The sequence below is a fragment of the Triturus cristatus genome, chromosome 4_1, assembly GCF_964204655.1.
Source record: "Triturus cristatus chromosome 4_1, aTriCri1.1, whole genome shotgun sequence".
In the NCBI taxonomy this organism is placed as follows: domain Eukaryota; kingdom Metazoa; phylum Chordata; class Amphibia; order Caudata; family Salamandridae; genus Triturus; species Triturus cristatus.
This window is the reverse complement of record NC_140585.1, coordinates 1060447180-1060465275: the sequence shown is the minus strand read 5'-3', so window position 1 is coordinate 1060465275 and position 18096 is coordinate 1060447180.

Here is an 18096-nt window from a genome sequence, read left to right as displayed (position 1 = left end):
CGCCGGGAGCCCCAGCCAAATTTCCTAGCGCTCTTGCTGACACAGTCACCCATATGGCAACCACCACTTCCAACTTTCTAATCCTGGGGGACTTGAATCTCCACCTACTAGACCCCAAGGACATAACTGCTTCCGAACTTCTCCTGGACCTCATGTCCTATGGCATCCGACTAGTGAACTCAGAGCCCACCCATAACTAAGGACACCTCCTGGACCCCATTCTCACCAATATCTCTGACCTCAAAACCCACACTCCTCTTCCCCTACCCTGGACAGACCATTTCCTTATACCCATTCACTGGCATCTCTTTGTCCCACCCACCCTGCCCTCTAAAACCCGGGTCACCGATCGTCGTTGGCACAAACTTTCGCCAGAAGAATGGGCCGCTACACTCAGGGCTACTCCTCCCCATCCGGCCTCCGACCCAGTCACTGCGGACAATCAGTTCAACACCTGGCTCACCCACTCACTGGATGATCTCCTCCCCAAAACCACCAGTTTAAAACGAGTCAAAAGAGTGAACCCGGCTCCCTGGTACACTCCTGATCTTAACCTCCTACGTAAGGAGTGCAAAAGAACAGAGCGCTCATGGAGAAAGGACAAATCCATAGGAAAAAAAGCCGCGTTTTGCACCTCCCTAAAAAACTACAAACTCGCCCTTCGCAATACCAAAAGCACATTCTTTGATGAAAGGATAAAAAACTCCTCTTGCTGCGCCAGGGAAACCTTTATCATTTTAAAAGAATTACTCAGAGTCCCAGAGCCGCAACCAGAGAAACTTCCAGACGCCAACACCTCTGAAGATAAATGCCTCAATTTGGCCAAATTCTTTGACGAGAAAATTCAGAAAATTCTCGCCTCCCTCCCTGCTGTCGACCTCAGTCTCATCGATGAGGGCTGCACTAATTCGGACCCAGCCACTACCCACCTAAACTCTCTCGGCCCGGTAACTATTGAAGAGGTTCTAACGACGCTAGCTACAAACAAAAGCGGTTCCCCTAGTGACCCGGTGCCCTTACGCATTCTAAAAAAAGTGGCCCCTACGATCGCCTCTCCTTTAACGGACCTCATTAATTCATCACTGCTCCAGGGAATAGTCCCCCCCAGCTGGAAAGCGGCCGTCGTAAAGGCGCTCCTTAAAAAACCTTCACTTGACCCCCTGGACATGGCCAACTATAGGCCAATTTCCCTCCTCCCTGGAATCAGTAAAATCATTGAAAAGCTAGTCAACAAAAAGCTTTCGCAGTTCCTAGAGTCCAACAACTTGCTCAGAAACTCGCAAACCGGATTCCGCCCAGGTCAGGGCACGGACATCGCCCTGCTTGCGGCAGTGGAGGAGGCCAGAGTCATTTTGGACGCAGGAGGATCAGTGGCAGTGATCCTCCTGGACCTCAGTGCGGCCTTCGACACTGTTAACCACCAGGTCTTAATCCAGCGACTCAAAAACATCGGTGTGGATGGCACTGCCCTGGCCTGGTTCGCATCATTCCTAGACCATCGCTCTTTCCAGGTCTGGGAGAACGACTCCCGCTCCCCTGCAACCCCCCTCCAGTGTGGAGTGCCCCAGGGCTCGTCATTAAGCCCGACATTATTTAATGTCTACATGTCCCCACTGGAGGCGGTGATCATCCCGTTCGGAATAAAAATCATCAGCTACGCGGATGACACGCAATTAGTGGTGTCTCTATCACATCCCAACCAGGAACCATCTAACCTTCACAGCTGCCTATCAGAAATTCAGGGATGGATGAACTGTTCGTCGTTGAAACTCAACGGATCAAAAACAGATATCCTACTCCTTGGCCAAAAGGGCCTCTCCCTTCCCCTAACATCTGGCCTCCCTGTTTGGGTGAACCTCCAGTCCCCAAAACCGAGATCAAGAGCCTGGGATTCTGGATAGAAAAAGATCTGTCCTTCAAGATCCAAGCCAAAAAAATCGCCGGGACTTGCTTCGGGCTCCTTAAATCTATCGGGAAAATTCTGCCCCTGCTCCCTCCTGCCTCCCAGAAATTGCTCATCCAAGGCCTCATCCTTTCTAGGCTGGACTATAGCAATGCCATCTATCTGGGGGCCCCCGAAGCAACCCTCAACAAACTGCAAAGGATCCAAAACGCCGCGGCTCGGATTCTTACCAACACTCCGGCCAGATCATCGGCCAAGCTAGCTCTGAAGCATCTTCACTGGCTCCCAGTGAGAGAGCGAGTCAAATTTAAGGCTCTTTGCCTGTCCCACATACTCTTGCAGGACAAAGGCCCCCCCATCCTCAAGAAATTCATCAGGCCCTACAAAGCCACAAGATCCCTTCGCTCTGACCACGAACACCTTATCACCACTTTCAGAGTGAAGAGGGCACACACTGGCGGAAGACGTTTTTCTGTGAACGCAGCCCGCCTGTGGAATGCCCTCCCCCGTAATCTCAGGGTGGAACCAGACTACCTCCGGTTCAGAAAACTTCTGAAAACTCACCTGTTCCCCTAATCTCCTCCCTTACGTCAACCTCTTGATTGTCCTGATCTTAGCGCTGGGATGCTTACGGGTTACTACGCGCTTTACAAAACCCTAAATAATAATAATAATAATAAATAATAATAATAACACAGCATGAACACAAAGCTCTGGACTCGGCAGCCATTAACGCTACGCTGGGATGAGCACCGGTTCTCTGATCGCCTAATCCAACACTGCAGTATAGGCAGGCTAAGGCAGTATTGAATGGGACCTGCACCCTCCGGATTCCACTGGAGGAAGGATGGTGGCGCTTTACTAACCATTTGGTGCTTTACCAACCGCTTTTCTGTTCCGTATTGATGAGGACAGGGGAGTCACGGCACCAATAGTAGGCCTCCGCAGCTGTAGGAAAAGATTGAGCCTCCAGCGCATGTGTGGTAAGTAGGTACAGCTTAGCTAACAAGAAAAAAAGTTTATGAAAGATTGTGCACGATCCTGGACTGGCAGCAGAGTCAAATAAATGTTATGCACACGTTATGGCTTATGAAAAAGGGTGTGTAGTTCGGACTGGCAGCGGAGCAAAATAAAAGTTATACCGTGGCGGCCCGATGTTATGCACACGTTATTGCTTATGAAAGAGGGTGTGAGGTCTGGACTGGCAACAGAGCAAAATGAGAGTTATAGCGCAATGGCCCATGAAGCCAGCGCCGTGATGATGAAATAAATGCCGCAGTGAGAAACAGGCGTACACTCTGTGTAACACAAGCTGTAAATAAAACAAGTAGTTCCCAAAGGAACACATACACACCCATAGCGTAAGGAAACTGTAGTTGGCCAGTGCTCAGCTGAATTCAGAATTTTTGTTTGGGGTCCAGAAATGCCCATTTGAAAAAAAAAATGAAAGTAAAAATTGTGCTAACATTTTCTACAAAACGTCATTGTGTGGCTAATATACAGTTGCAGCCAACCTTAATCACGGGTGGGGAGGGTGGGGATGCGCGGGAGGAGGGGGTTTAATTTAATAATAAATCAAAACGTACCTGTCCGCCAGCCGGGTCCCGTGTTTTCTCGCCTCCTGCTGCAGCTCTCCTGCCTCCGGCAGGAACAGGAAGCAGGCAGCCTCCCTCTCCTCTCCTAAGCCAATCACAATGCCGTAATGGTGATTGGTGGGGACACTGCCCAGCCAGGGGCTTACGGGGAGTAGGCCTGGGCTAAAATTCCGTTCCGCTCGTGGAAATTGCGATAATTTTACATTTTTGCGTTCCGCGGAGAGCGCAGAAAATGTAAAAATTTCCGCAATCCGCATTTTACCGGAAATTTTTTGCTTGCTTGCGCTGTAAAAAACATACATTCTCGCGTGCACGCGATCGCCTTACCTGAATCCCCGCGTTCGCCGACAAGTTTTCCCGATCCGGTCGCGTTCTCCACGAGATGTTGGATTGTTGGTAGCCATTTGCGCTGTCTCGCGACAGTTCGCGCCCGCAGTAACGTCATTCGTCACACGATCATGTCTTTCTTCTTACGATCATGCACCGCGAGACAAGTGAAAACAAGATGGCCGCGCCCGCAAGCAAACGCATGGGTAAGTTGGCGAGCCGCGACCATGCAGAAAATGCTGCGAACGGGCGGGAAAAAAACTTCCGCATCTTCATGATAGTTCTGCGTGTTTGCGGAGATTTTTAACATTTTCGCGATAATTTGCGAAAGTGAATTTCGCAAATTCCGCCCACCCCTAATGGGGAGGCCATGCTTTCCATATAGGCTGCATGGAGAATGGGCAGAGTGCACATTACTGGTTTGGGCTGCCCCAGAGGTCATTGGGCCCTCAGGAGTGGGCACACCACTCCTCCCCTGCTCGCAGAGCAGCCTAATAACCCGCAACTAAACATAAAACGGTAATAACGGGAAGTTATTACCATTTTATGTTTCTGCTTCTCGCACTGCGAGAAAGCAGTGGGGACGGTGCTGCTCCCCCCTAGTGGAGGAGCGGCCCCTGCTAATAGAGCTTGATTCCCCAGGAAAGAGTTATTGCTGAATCCACAAAGATGAAAGTGTAATATTGACAAATTACTTTTCAAACAAAAAAAGAAAAACCCGAACTCATGTTCAATGTGAGTGATCACAGAAACAAAAATCTTTGTGTTGAGAATGCACACCTTACATGCTATATGTAACTGGATATGCACATGCATAACCTATAGTGCATGTCAATAATTTGCACATGGTCAATGTATGAGCTTGAGGAAAAAAGTAACATACAAAAACGTGTGGACTATAAAATCAACACATGCACATGCAACATTGGAGGGTTGAAGAAGAGGGGAGGGGCAGGAAATGCAAGTGGGTTTTAGCCTACAGAAGAGCAGGTACCACAGATACACACCTCTTTACCCTTATAGTTGCCTGGATCCAACTTATAAAAGCAAATCAGAACAAACTAATTTTAATTTTCTCTTTCAGCATTCTCTGTCACACGAAAATGCTCTCCACAATTGGTCTACTTGTGTAGATTGTAGGAGAGTAGGATCTGCACTTATGTTGCCCCCACTTTTTTTTCTGATGTTAACACTGGTTTCTGGCTATAGTCTGGCAGGAACCCTGCTAAACAGGGCCCCAATCTCTCTGTTTTCTCTAAACAACTTGGAGTGCATATTAGATGCACTAGTGATTGGATACTGTGGTACCTTATGAGCCCCTAGTATATGGTACCTTAGGTACCAAGGGCCTAGGTCTTCATAGGCCTACTAGGGGCTGAAGCATGTATTATACCACCCCTGGGAAGCAGACTAAATCTGACACCACAGGCCTGCTACTGCAGCCTGGGTGAGGTAGTGTTAGCACTCATAACTGAGGTATAGGTTCCTATATCTCACCATACACACACATATAAATCAGTCACCACTAAGGCAGGCCCTATCAATCCTGAGGGCAGGGTGCTTGGCTTACAATGTGAGGGGGTGCCTCTGCCTGAGCAGGGCCCCTCTGCAGCTCGCAGAGTCTATTCTCTGTGGCTGTTTGTGGATGTGGTTAAACCATATACTCTTAAGTGTATTATAACCTAGCGGTAAATGCTAACTTTGGAATGACTGCATCAAAACATGTTGTGTTTGGTGTCAAACAACTTGGAATCATACCCCCACACCAGTAACCGGTGTGGGAGTATGATCCCACCCTTCTAGAGGGGACGACATGTACCTACTGTGGAAACACGGTAGAAATATGAAAGAGCCCTGGCATCACAAAATGGATGCCACCAGCACAGACACTGGGCTGCCCTCCTGCTGCTGACTGAAACTCGCAGTGGAGGAGGCCCAACAATAGGCATCCTGTCACAGGGAGGTGTCATCACTTTCCAGACAGGATTTAGTGTATTGGGGCTGGGTGGGTGCACTCTTAGAGTGCTTTGAAGTCCTGCACTGGGGGAGCAGTAGGCTCCTCTGTGCATATGCCAGCTCAAACCAGTTCAGGGGCTACCTGCCCCTGCTCTGGCATGAAACTTGACAAAGGGAAGTGGGTGTAACCACCCACTCCCTTGGTCATAGAGCTAGTCCCTCCCTTTCCTTTAGTATAAGTTAGGGAACCCTTGCCAAGGCAAGTCAGATATCCCTGGATGATGCTCTACAAGAAGAATCCTGGCCCTTCGACGTTCCACTACCTTTGGAAGACAGAAGAATCTCCCTTGGAGTCAAGGAGTGACTCCCCTGCTTAGAAGGCACCAAAAACTTGAATCAACAGTCGCAAACATTCCCACTCCCGCTGGAGTCCAAAGTCCCTGCAGCCCCAGAAGTGGATTTCCTGACTTTTTGACGGCCATTGTGAGTCCCCAGCAGAGCTGAGGTGAGTGGTCCTCACGAGTGATGAGGAACAGCACTACCTGGGTACCGTGCACTATTGTCGAATGCAACCTCTTCACGACATTCTACGAACTTGTGCATTCGACCACGTGTGGTCCAAGCCTCCAGCAGGTCTTTCCTTGAAAATCAAAGGCCTACCTTGTCCCGACTGACCGTGGGCTCCTGTGAAGCGAATCCTCATGAGGCATCTTCACGATCCCTTGCCAGCTGGCTTGTGGGTCCCCTGAAGACTTTCTCATCAAACCAAAGGGCTCCCCTGGTTGCTCCAGGCCTGCCCTGACTTACCCTTGCTGGGTGAGTCCCTCAAACCTTGCTGGTCTGCACCGCTGACTTTCTTCAATTTCCATGTGACTTGCTGTTGCCAAGGCTTGTTGGCTCCAATCTGGTTGCCGACACATAAGTAAGCTGCAGACTTTATGGTACACTCCAAATCCAGCTCCGGGTTGTCATTGATGCCTCCTGGACCTCATGGCTGAAGAGTCAAACCACCCATGATCACCTGAAATCACCCGACTTCCGTGGGCATCCATCTTCATGGCCCCGGGTCACTGGCAAGTGACTGTGAACACTGTTCCTTCTGCTTTCAGGTCTTCTTCATCTTGAATCCAGCCTTGGATTCCTCCGGACACTTCTCCAGTCTTCGCAAGCAGCAAAACTTCTTCGGCTTCCATAGAAAACGACGACGTGACCCGACACCAAAAGACACCTCTGCACCCGGATTCCCTGGGTGAGGTAACTCGTGCACTCCAGTGCTCCTGTGGGTGTTGGTCCTCGAACTACTTACCTTGTAAGTGGCTTCCTTGTAGACTCTCTAGAAGTACCCTTAAACTTTAAAAATCCAACCGCGACTTGCTCCATTGAAATCAATAGGGAACCCGCTGCTGTGTTCTCACACTGCACACGTCTCCCGTGGGTTCTTTACTTACCTGCCTTGGGTGGATTAGTGAGGCCCCAGAGATTCTACAGGCCCTAGGCCTTGTCCCCTTGCAAGACAACTTTCTTAAACCTCTTTTTTAGTATATGGTCTGGTACCCCCCTTAGGGCCCCAGCCATATTTGTGCTTAACTTATTGTGAAACGTTGATATTTGCATATGTTCCTGACTTCTAATCTCATAAAGAGATTAGTAGAGTGTGTCAAGTAATAAATACATTTATATTGGATATATATACCTGTGTGGTGTCCTTTCATTTGGTAATTCAAGAGATTATAAGGTAAAATAAGCTGCTTTACATTCCTCTGAGATTTAGCCTGAAGGCTGCTCTCCACAGCTACCACTAGGATAGCTTTCTTTAAAAGGTTGTCTTAAACCTATCTACCATAAGAGTCAAATTGGACTGGTGCAATGTGGTCACTATAACTAGTGACCAGCATATGCCAGGCCAACTTCTCACATTGGTGGGCAGCGTGTGGGATTCCAACTTGTCATTGTTTTACCTGAAAATCTCTATTTGAATTACTAACTGAAAACCACTAAAGGTACTCAAGGTACATATAAAGTCAAGCTTAGTATCAATAAGTTCCACTGAACTTAGAGCTGCTTGTGAAGGGATCGCACACTCTTGCTACAGCTCAAGCTAGGATCAGTAGGCCACAAACTAGTGTAGGTAGTACAACACTGCACAACACTAGAATGTCCTCAAGGGATGGAGCCAGTGGGTCCACCCAGCCTCAGTATAAGGACAAGACTTTCTTTGACTTGAAAGCCATGTGTGTTGCAAGACACCTGAAGCTAGGACAGAGTCCCTCCACACTAGGCCTGATAGATCTGCTGACAACAGATGATCTGAGGTTGGCTCTAGGAGCTAACAGATCTGAATCAGGGAGTGGGTCAATTACAGTGTCTGGGTCAGATGATGACAATCAAGATGACCAGGACTCTGTGATTGAAGGGCCAGATCCACAACGGTCTGAAAAGAACAGAGGAATTCTCCCTAAGAGAACTGACAGAGTAGAAGAGAGGGTTAGGTCCCCTTCAAGGGAATCTGACCACTCATATCACTGTGGAAGAGAATCTGTTCATCCGAGGAGCTCATACTTTAATAGAAGAGAGAACTCCACTGAAAGAATGTACAAACTGCTGTAGTATGAGGAAGCAAGGTTTGCCCTTAAGGCCAAGCAGTTGGCATTAGATAAAGAAGCCTTGGAGCTCCAGAGAGCTTCTAGGAAAGAGGGGTTAGAACCCCCTGGTGGCAGCAACTGTGCCCCTAGAGTCTGAGATTACATTCCAGACCATAGGAACCTGTCCAAGGTTGTTCCTCCCTACCAGAGTGGGGATGATATCCACAAATGGATAACTGCTATGGAGAGGGCCTGTAGAGTACAACAGGTCCCCCAGAAACAGTGGGCAGCAATCTTGTGGATCTCCTTTTCAGATAAAGGTAGAGACAAGCTCCTCACTGTTAGAGAAGAGGATGCTGATGACTATGAAGTCCTGAAAAGTGCATTAATAGATGGGTTTTGCTTAACCACTGAACAGTACAGGTTGAAGTTCAGAGACACCCAGAAAGCACAGAATCAGGACTGGACAGACTTTGTAGATTGTGCAACCAAGGCTCTGGAGGGTTGGCTGGTTGGTAGTAGAGTTACTGATTTTAAGGGATTGTATAATCTTATGATGAGAGAACAGATCCTTAATAATTGCCAGAACCAGTTGTTGCATCAGTACCTGGTGGACTCTGATCTGACCTCTCCCCAGGAATTGGGAAAGAATGCAGACAAATGGGTCAGATCCAGGGTGAGGCAGAAAACCAAGAACCAAGTGGGTGACACTAAGAAGCAGGATCCTAAAGGCTCTGAGAAAGGCGGGGATAAGTCAAAAGACCAGAAGTCTTCACAAGGGCCCCAAAAATCTGCATCTGGTGGGGATTCACAGTCTACAAAGGGAAAAGAACAAAAGCAGCCCTGGTGCAAATTCTGTAAACAGAAAGGGCACTGGACTTCTGATTGTAACAAGTCCAAAGACCAAACCACCACCACTCCTGCCCCTAAGGCATCTGTTCCCCCTAGTTCAGCTATTGGTGGAGGTGGTATGCAGAATAAGGGTGTAGTAGGGTTGACCCTGGGTTCTGAAGTGGACTCTGGCCTAGTCAGAGTACCCACTCAGGCATTGCTGGTTTGTGATGGAGACATTGATATGTCCTTCCTAGTGAGCCCCAGTAATCAATGCAAATACAAACAGCAGCCTGTAATAAATGTCAAACAGGCTTTGGCATTCAGGGACACAGGTGCTAGTGTCACCATGGTGGCAGAGGATCTTGTGGACCCTGGGCAGATCATCCTGGGTGAAATGTACCAGGTTACCAATGCAAGCAACGTCAGGACCAACCATAGTCTGGCAGTTGTGAATTTCTCCTGGGTAGTGGTAACTGGCCTCATGAAGGTAGTAGTCAGTGCAGCCCCTCCCTGTCGAATGTCTATTGGGCCATGATCTAGAGGCTTCAGCCTGGTCTGAAGTAGAGTTATGGACTCATGCAGAGATGTTGGGCATACCTGCAGAAGTATTTGCTGTGACCAGGTCACAAGCCAAAATGCATCAAACTGAACCAGCTCTGGATCCTGAAAGTATGGACCAGGTGCTACCCAAGAGGACGAGCAGTAGGGTTAAGGCAGTGCCTTCCCCTCTGTCTCAGATTCCCCTCCTGAGGGAGGAGAAGCAGATCCTGAAGAAGGAACTGCCCCAGAGGGACTTGAGCCTGATCAGGTTGAGTTCTTGGGGGCAGGGGGACCTTCCAGGGAAGATCTGAGTAAGGAGCAACTTAGCTGCACCTCTCTTGAACCCCTCAGACAGCAGGCTGCTGCTGAGGCTGCTGGGAGTGCTAGTGGGTCCCATAAAGTTTATTGGGATGAGGGACTCCTATATTCTGAGGCTAGAGATCCTACCCCTGGAGCCACCAGGAGGTTGGTAATACCTCAGAAGTTTAGGGTGTTCCTCTTGACCCTAGCACATGACATCCCTTTAGCAGGACACTTGGGCCAAAACAAGACCAGGGACAGGCTTGTTCCACATTTCCATTGGCCACACATGTCAGAGGACACCAAGGAGTTTTGTCGCTCCTGTGTCACTTGCCAAGCCAGTGGCAAGTCAGGTGGCACAACAAAGGCCCCCTGATACCACTACTTGTGGTGGGGGTACCCTTCGAAAGGGTAGGGATTGACATTGTTGGTCCCCTTGACCCTCCAACAGCATCTGGCACAGGTTTATCCTGGTGGTAGTGGATCATGCCACCAGGTACCCAGAAGCAATTCCCCTCAGGACCACCAAAGCCCCTGTGGTGGCAATAGCCCTCATTGGAGTTTTCTCCAGAGTGGGTTTCCCTAAGGAGGTTATATCTGACAGAGGTACCAACTTCATGTCAGGGTATCTAAAAGCAATGTGGAAGGAGTGTGGTGTAAACTACTAGTTCACTACTCCCTATCACCCACAATGCAATGGGTTAGTTGAAAGGTTCAACAAAACCCTAAAGGGAATGATTAAAGGCCTCCCAGAAAAGCTTAGGCGAAAATGGGACCTTTACTTCCCTGCCTTCTGTTTGCATACAGAGAGGTCCCATAGAAGGGGGTTGGCTACAGCCCCTTTGAACTTCTGTTTGGGCACCCTGTAAGAGGTCCATTATGTTTGGTGAAGGAGGGCTGGGAGTTACCTCTCAAACCTCCCAAACAGGATGTGATGGACTATGTACTTGGTCTCCGCTCCAGGATGGCTGAATACATGAAGAAGGCAACCAAAAACCTGGAGGCAAGCCAAGAACTACAAAAAACTTGGAATGACCAAAAGGCTGTGCTGGCTGTATACCAGCCAGGACAGAAAGTGTGGGTGTTGGAGCCTGTGGTCCCAGCAGCTCTCCAAGACAAGTGGAGTGGCCCCCATACAATTGTTGAGCAAAAGGGAGAAGCCACTTACTTGTGAAACTTGGAACTCTCAGGAGCCCCCTTAGGGTGCTCCATGTCAACAGATTGAAACCATATGTTGACAGGGCTGACATAGGCTTGCTCATGGCAACTGATGAGGAACAGGAGGAGGAGAGTGACCCTCTCCCTGACCGGCTCTCACAGAACCCTGATGATAGGTCAGTAGATGGTGTTGCTTTGGCAAGCAGCCTCACTGACCATCAGCAAACTGAATGCAGGCAAGTTGTGCAGCAGTTCAGACATATGTTTAGCCTGACCCCTAGTCAGACTTCCTGGTGCACCCATGAGGTGGACACTGGACACAGTCTGCTTGTGAAGAGTAAAATCTACAGGCAACCTGACCATTTCAGGGACTGTATCAGGACTGAAGTCCAGAAAATGTTGGAACTAGGTGTAATTGAGCCTTCAGATAGCCCTTGGGCTAGTCCAGTAGTCCTTGTGCCTAAACCTCACACCCAGGGTGGAAAGAAAGAAATGAGGTTTCGTGTAGACTGCAGAGTCAGGTTATGTACCTGGGTCACCTTGTAGGTGGAGGCCAGGTTCAACCATTGCAGAGCAAAATCCAGACCATAAAGGCATGGGTAGCTCCAACCACCCAGACACAGGTGAGAGCCTTTTTAGGCCAGACTGGGTACTATAGGAGGTTTGTTAAGGGGTATGAGTCTATAGTGACCCCCTTAAATGATCTTACCTCAAAGAAAATGCCAAAAAAGGGTCAGTGGACAGCTAGCTGTCAAAAGGCATTTGATGACCTAAAGCAGGCCATGTGCACTGCCCCCATCTTACAGAGTCCAGACTACAAAAAAAACTCATTGTCCAAACAGATGCTTCTGTGATGGGTGTGGGAGCTGTACTGTTTCAACTGAATGATGAAGGTCAAGACCAGCCAGTAGCTTTTATAAGCAGAAGGCTGACCCCTAGAGAGAAACGTTGGTCAGCTATAGTGAGGGAGGCCTTTGCTGTGGTGTGGACCCTGAAGAAGCTGAGGCCATACTTGTTTGGCACTCACTTCATAGTTCAGACTGACCACAAGCCCCTCCTATGGCTCAAACAGATGAAAGGTGAAAATCCTAAACTGCTGAGGTGGTCCATTTCCCTACAGGGGATTGACTATACAGTGGAACATAGACCTGGGACCCAACATGCCAATGCAGATGGACTCTCAAGGTATTTCCACTTAGAACACGAAGACTATACTGGCCAAGGTTAGTTTAGTGTTCCTGCATTTGGGGGGGGGGGGTGTAGGAGAGTAGGATCTGCACTTATGTTGCCCCCACTTTTTTTCTGATGTTAACACTGGTTTCTGGCTATAGTCTGGCTGGGTCCCTGCTAAACAGGGCCCCAGTCTCTCGGTTCTCTCTAAACAACTTGGAGTGCATATTAGATGCACTAGTGATTGGATACTGTGGTACCTTATGAGCCCCTAGTATATGGTACCTTAGGTACCAAGGGCCTAGGTACTTCACAGGCCTACCAGGGGCTGAAGCTTGTATTATGCCACCCCTGGGAAGCAGACTAAATCTGACACCACAGGCCTGCTACTGCAGCCTGGGTGAGGTAGTGTTCACACTCCTCACTGAGGTATAGGTTCCTTTATCTCACCATACACATACATATAAACCTATCGGTCACCACTAAGGCAGGCCCTATCAATCCTGATGGCAGGGGGCTTGCTTTACAATGTGAGGGGGTGCCTCTGCCTGAGCAGGGCCCCTCTGCAGCTTGCAGAGTCTATTCTCTGTGGCTGTTTGTGGATGTGGTTAAACCATATACTCTTAAGTGCATTATAACCTAGCGGTAAATACTAACTTTAGAATGACTGCATCAAAACATGTTGTGTTTGGTGTCAAACAACTTGGAATCATACCCCCACACCAGTAACTGGTGTGGGAGTATGATTCCACCCTACTAGAGGGGACGACATGTACCAACTGTGGAAACACGGTAGAAATCTGAAAGAGCCCTGGCATCACAAAATGGATGCCACCAGCACAGACACTGGGCTGCCCTCCTGCTGCTGACTAAAACTCGCAGTGGAGGAGGCCCAACAATAGGCATCCTGTCACAGGGAGGTGTCACCACCTTCCAGACAGGATTTAGTGTATTGGGGCTGGGTAAGTGTACTCTTAGAGTGCTTTGAAGTCCTGCACTGGGGAGCAGTAGGCTCCTCTGTGCATATGCCAGCTCAAACTGGTTCAGGGGCTACCTGCCCCTGCTCTGGCGAGAAACTGGACAAAGGGAAGTGAGTGTAACCACCTACTCCCCTGACCCTCCCAGAGGAGTGGTCATAGAGCGAATCCCTCCCTTTCCTTTAGTATAAGTTAGGGAACTCTTGTCATTGCAAGTCAGATATCCCTGGACGACGCTCTACAAGAAGAATCCTGGCCCTTCGATGTTCCACTACCTTTGGAAGACAGAAGAATCTGCCTTGGAGTCAAGGAGTGACTTCTCTGCTTGGCAGGCACCAAAAAATTTAATCAATGGTCGCAAACTTTCCCGCTCCCACTAGAGACCAAAGTCCCTGCAGCCCCGGAAGTGGATTTCCTGACTTCTTGATGGCCATTGTGAGTCCCCAGCAGAGCTGAGGCGAGTGGACCCCACGAGTGACGCGAAACAGCAATACCCGGGTACTATTGTCAAGTGTAACCCCTTCACGACGTTCTATAAACTTGTGCATTGGACCACGTGTGGTCCAATCCCCCAGAAAAATTTGCCTCGAAAATCAGAGGCCTACCTTGTCCCGAATGACCGTGGGCTCCTGTGAAGCGAATCCTCATGAGGCGCCTTCTCAATCCCTTGCCGGCTGGCTTGTGGGTCCCCTGAAGACTTTCTCATCAAACCAAAGGGCTCCTCTGATTGCTCCAGCCTGCTCTGACTTACCCTTGCTAAGTGAGTCCCTCAGACCTTGCTGGTCTGCACCGCTGACTTTCTTCAATTTCCACAAGACTTGCTGTTGCCAAAGCTTGTTGGCTCCAATCTGGTTGATGACACCTCAGTAAGCTGCAGACTTTGTGAGGCACTCCGAATCCAGCTCCTGGTTGTCGTCGACGCCTCCTGGACCTCGTGGTTGAAGAGTCAAAACACCCTTGATCACCTGAAATCACCCGACTTCCGTGGGCATCCATCTTCCTGGCCCCGGGTCACTGGCAAGTGACTGTGAACACTGTCTCTTCTGCTTTCAGGTCTTCTTCATCTTGAATCCAGCCTTGGATTCCACCGGACACTTCTCCAGTCTTCGCAAGCAGCAAAACTTCTTCGGCTTCCATAGAAAACGACGACGTGACCCGACACCAAAAGACACCTATGCACCCAGCTTCCCTGGGTGAGGTAACTCATGCACTCCAGTGCTCCTGTGGGTGTTGGCCCTCGAACTACTTACCTTGTAAGTGGCTTGCTTGTAGACTCTCTAGAAGTACCCTTAAACTTTTAAAATCCAACCGCAACTTGCTCCGTTGAAATCAATAGGGAACCCGCGGCTGTGTTCTCACACTGCACGTGTCTCCCGTGGGTCCTTTACTTACCTGCTTTGGGAGGATTAGTGAGGCCCCAGCGATTCTACAAGCCCAGGCCTTGTCCCCTTGCAAGTCGACTGTTCTGAACCTCTTTTTTAGTATATGGTCTGGTACGCCCCTAGGGCCCCAGCCATATTTGTGCTTAACTTATTGTGAAACGTTGATATTTGCATATGTTCCTGACTTCTAATCTCATAAAGAGATTAGTAGAGTGTGTCTAGTAATAAATACATATATATTGGATATATATACCTGTGCGGTGTCCTTTCATTTGGTAATTCAAGAGATTGTAAGGTAAAACAAGCTGCTTTACATTCCTCTGAGACTTAGCCTGAAGGCTGCTCTCCACAGCTACCACTAGGATAGCTTTCTTTAAAAGGTTGTCTTAAACCTATCTACCATAAGAGTCGAATTGGACTGGTGCAAGGTGGTCACTATAACTAGTGACCAGGATATGCCAGGCCAACTTCTCACATAGATCAATTGACTTTTTTCATGGCACTTCATTAAGAGCATGTTGTCTACTAGAGTATTGCAAATATTCCAAAGGATGATTGCTCTTTTTTGCGTGAACCAAATATATTTCCATAAATATTTTACACTAACCCAATGTATGCACTAGAGAGATGGAACGGTTTTGACCCATCATCAAATGCACAAATAGAGACCAAAAGCAGGCCCACAAAGAATCAGCACACTGTAGACCTGCTTGATTAGTCTTTCCTAATAAGCTCCATAATCTCAGTCCCCATGAGTGCAAACCTTTGCTTTGAAAAGCTTACATTTCCACAGGTATTGTTGAAAATTGAAAAGAAACCAAAACACTCTTGAAGGTTTTTGCGGATTAATCCAAGGTGTGTTGTCCCTTGTGGTGGCTACTGGTTTGCAGCAGGAAGAGATTTCATTTCAGCTCCCACGACAACATCTACAGTATTATGTTACTCACACCCATTGCTACTTTTAAGCAGTAAAGAAAGCCATTTTGGTGATAGTCAGTATCTATTGGTTTTGTGTGTGTACATGTTTGATTATGGTAAATTTACTGTAGATTGTGATTGTCAATATACTTGCAAGGAGATGCATTAAGGAGCATGTTGATACAAGATGCCTGAAATTAATGATCAGGCAACTGTAGATCCTCATGGCCTTGGAGCGGTCAACGTTAGACATCCAAGCAATCAGTTCAGGGACTATAGTGCTGGACTAAAAAATGTTTAACCTACTTTTGAAGGACCTTTTTAAGTGACAGCACATCAATTGATATGGATACTTGCAATCTGCTGGATGCCTGGGGTGGTTGACAAACTCTTTCAAGATGGTACATAGCTCGTTTGGGCAGTTTTTCCAGTGGTGATGAAGGTTTGGAAAGGTTCACTAGGCAAGAGGTGGTAAGGTTTCTTTGCCAAGAGTAGTGCTTAACTGTAGCCTTCATAGGTGATTATGCAAACACTTTTTTTTTACTGTTTAGTCTATACATTTTTCACCAAATTCAGTGCATTCTCTCTCACTTACTTTTCAGGTGTATAAGTTCCCTTAACCAACTGATTTTTCACTTCTATAAAGGATTGTGTTAACCATTTCTAAACATCCCTCGTGCAGGACCTCAAGGACATTTGCCTGCCCATACAGAAATTCCTGTATTGGTGTCAATGCAGGCGATTAGACATAAGAGGGTTTTCTGAAATCATGCAAAATGTCAGAACAATTATGTGAAATTGCAGGTAAATTGCCAAAATACAGTTTTGAGTTATGTCAGGTGAAAATTTAATGTAAAGGCGCACATCACATTCAAAAGCCACTTAAGGGTATAGTTTTTGGAAAAAAAGGTTTCTCTCACACACATTTTCTGCTTGAGCCTGTCTCCAGTAGGACATTTTCTAATTGAGTCTGTCCTCTGGCATATTTTCCAATATTTTGTGAAAACTGCATAAATTGGGCAATTTATGTAAGCATAACTGAAAATTTCACAAAGACCTAAATACGTTTAGTCAGAGGCGGTCCTCTGATGGTGCTAAAAGCCTCTCAATGAAAATCTGGTTTTTCGAATACATTGGGGTAACTTTACATAATCATATCTTTGCTTTAAGTAGTTCTCACACAATCCACACTTGACCAAACTAATTAAAATATAATCAAGAGTGTCCCTAAATATAAAGGAGGTTTTGCCGTAGGACGGCGCTGCAGGCCTTCCTGCTGTGCTGCCCTACAGCAAAACAAAAGGGCAGGAATGCACTGTATCTTTCAGATGTGGCACATTCCTGTTCTTTTACCCTTGCGTCGGCGCACAATGGGCTGCCGTGCGCCAAAGCAGGCACCTTTGCACCATGGTGCAAGGGTGCCTGCATTGCAGGGATGATTATTTTTGTGCCGGGAAACCTTCCTGTACAAAAACAATCAAAAGAGACGTTTTCCTCTTACTATGTGTGCTGCAGAATGTAGCACACATAGAAAAAGGAAAAACGAGGAGAACTAAAGATATTTCTCCTCGTTGTGCCTCCCTTACTCCTCCACTGGGGAGGTGTACGTTTTGCCGCTGCCGTTACGATTTCTCGAATAAATCTGGGGCAGTGTCAAAAAGCCATGGATGTTGCTGGTACTCATTGCATGCCCCTTTAACACAGAAAACTACGTTAAAGGAAACAACATTTATGAGGCAGCATTAAGCCAAAAAAAGTGGCTCAGTGCTGCCTCGTAAATATGGAACATGCTCCTGCGCCACGGAACGTCACAAAAAGTGTCTTTCAGGCGACGCAAGGGGCCTCATAAATGAGGCCTTAAATCTAGAAGGCACATAAAAATGCAAGAAAGGTGAGAGTGTGGTCTCTCTATAATAGATATCAAGGTGGTGAAGTTAAAAGTAATGACTCGGAGCATCACAGAGAATACTGATCTGTCACTGGACCAACATTAGAATGCTATTGTCTGAGCTGGTTTGTGAAGTAGCTGGATTGTGAATTATCTGGCACTGTCCATAGTAATTACTTGCATTTACACAAAAACATTGGAAAGCAAGGTTGGTTCTAATAATTATCTGCAGATTAGAAAATGAAAATGCCTTAGATATAAACTGACCAGCTGTTATCTAAACTAGCTCTCAAAATTGCAGGTTAAAATGGTTAGAATGGTAACAGGCCTTGAACATTATGGCTGTGTTTGTAATGCTGCAGATTAATTCCAGTTTTGCAAATGAATGCCCTGGGTCTTTATAGGTCCACAAAACTGAATACAACACTTTGGGCTAGCTATACTAGAAGTTAGAATAGCGATTTCCAACCTGCATTTGTATCTAAATCGCACTTGTTATCCTTAATAGTCACCGTTCCTCAATTAGCGAATTGTTAGGATTCACATTAGTTATTTTGCAATTACCA